Below are 2,192 nucleotides of genomic sequence, written 5' to 3'. Positions count from 1 at the left end.
CACTCCTCTCCCCTCCCCCTCTCCCTCCCTTCCCCTCCCGTCCAGAGTCTTATTCTGTTGCCCAGGTTTGAGTGCAATGGCACCATCTCAGCTCACTGCAACCTTCACCTCCCAGGTTCAGGTGATTCTCCTGCCTCAGCCTCCCAAGTAGCTGGGATTACAGGCATGTGCCACCATGCCCAGCTAATTTTTGTATTTTTAGTAGAGACGGGGTTTCACCATGTTGGCCAGCATGGTGTCCAACTCTTGACCTCAAGTGATCAGCCTTCCAAAGTGCTGAGATTACAGACTGCATGTAAACTTCTGTCTCTTCCCACTCCCTGTGGTGCTGCTCCCTTCTTTTCTGTACCCTGTCCGGCACATTCCAGCTACTTCAGCAGCCCCAAACACTGATTTCTGTCTCTGCAGCTCAGGAAGAATACTTCTTTGCTTGGAATCCACTTTCCTCCACTGTAATTGGGAAATTGTCCCCAGGCAGAAAGCCAGGACAAACATGGGGTTCATCTTTTCTATTTCCCTTTTTCTCAAAGATCATAGTCTATTTTGCCTTTTTTTCAGTAACTGAAAACATCTGCCTCTGATTTTCTCTAGTTGTTTAAGATTGTTGGGCTAGGCGCGGTGGCTGACACCTGTTATCCCAGCATTTTGGGAGGCTGAGGTGAGTGGATCACTTGAGGTCAGGAGTTTGAGACCAGCCTGGCCACATGGTGAAACCCCATATCTACTAAAATACAAAAAATTAGCTGGGCATGGTGGCACACGCCTGTAATCCCAGCTACTCAGGAGGCTGAGGGAGGAGAATCTCCTGAACCTGGGAGGCAGAGGTTGCAGTGAGCCGAGGTCGTGCCACTGCATTCCAGCCTGGAGGACAGAGCAAGACTCTGTCTCAAAAAAAAAAAAAGGTTGTTGAATGAGTTCATCATCACTGAGAGTGGAACTCCTACTTTCACTTTCATTATGTAAGCATCTTTTTAGAAATATAATTGACATATAATAAATTGTTCATACTTAAAGTGTACAATTTGATGAGTTTTGACTTATGTGTATACCCATGGAACTATTAGTATAATGAAGAAATGAAGATAAGGCTCCTCCTGTTCTTTAAAATTGGAGACAACTGACTGCGCGTGGTGGCTCACACCTGTAATCCCAGCAGTTTGGGAGGCCAAGCCAGGTAGACCACTTGAGGTCAGGAGTTCGAGGCCAGCCTGGCCAACATGGTGAAACCCTGTCTCTACTAAAAAAAAAAAAAAAATATATATATATATATATATATATATATATATATATATACACACAAAATTAGCTGGGTGTGGTGGCATGCACCTGTAATCCCAGCTACTCGGGAGGCTGAGGCAGGAGAATCGCTTGAACTCGGGAGGCAGAGGTTGCAGTAAGTTGAGATGGTGCCATTGCACTCCAGCCTGGGCAACAGAGTGAGACTCCGTCTTCAAACAAACAAACAAACAACAACAACAACAACAACAACAAAAATAAGACTCAGCTATAAAACCATCTAAGCCTGATGCCTTTTAAAATGAATACCTACTTTTCTAATTTATTTTATTTCTATTTTATTTTATTTATTTATTTATCTATTTTTGAGATAGAGTCTAGTTCTGTCACCCAGGCTGGAGTGCAGTGGTGCCATCTTGGCTCACTGCAACCTCCACCTCTCCAGTTCAAGTGATTCCTGTGCCTCAGCCTCCCGAATAGTTGGGACTACAGGTGCAAGCCACGAGACCTGGCTAATTTTTGTCTTTTTGATAGAGACGGGGTTTTGTCATGTTGGCCAGTCTGGTCTTGAACTCCTGACCTCAGGTGATCTACCTGCCTCAGCCTCCCACAGTGCTAGGATTAGAAGTGTGAGACACCGTGTCTGGCTTCTAATTTCTTTTATAGTTATTAGTGTATTTACGTCTTCTCTCTCTTCTTAGGAAAATTGTAACATTTTATTTTTTAAAAAATAAGGAAGTCATTATTTCTTCTATATTTTCTTTCTTTCCTTTCTTTCTTTCTTTCTTTCTTTCTTTCTTTCTTTCTTTCTTTTTTTGAGACGGAGTCTTGCTTTGTCACCTAGGCTGGAGTGCAGTGGCGCACTCTCGGCGATATCTCCCTGCATGAGCCACCACGCCTGGCCCTATTTTTTCTTTTCTTTTCTTTTCTTTTCTTTTCTTTTCTTTTCTTTTCTT

This window comes from Piliocolobus tephrosceles, chromosome 19, assembly GCF_002776525.5.
Source record: "Piliocolobus tephrosceles isolate RC106 chromosome 19, ASM277652v3, whole genome shotgun sequence".
NCBI lineage: Eukaryota > Metazoa > Chordata > Mammalia > Primates > Cercopithecidae > Piliocolobus > Piliocolobus tephrosceles.
This window is presented reverse-complemented; position numbering follows the sequence as displayed.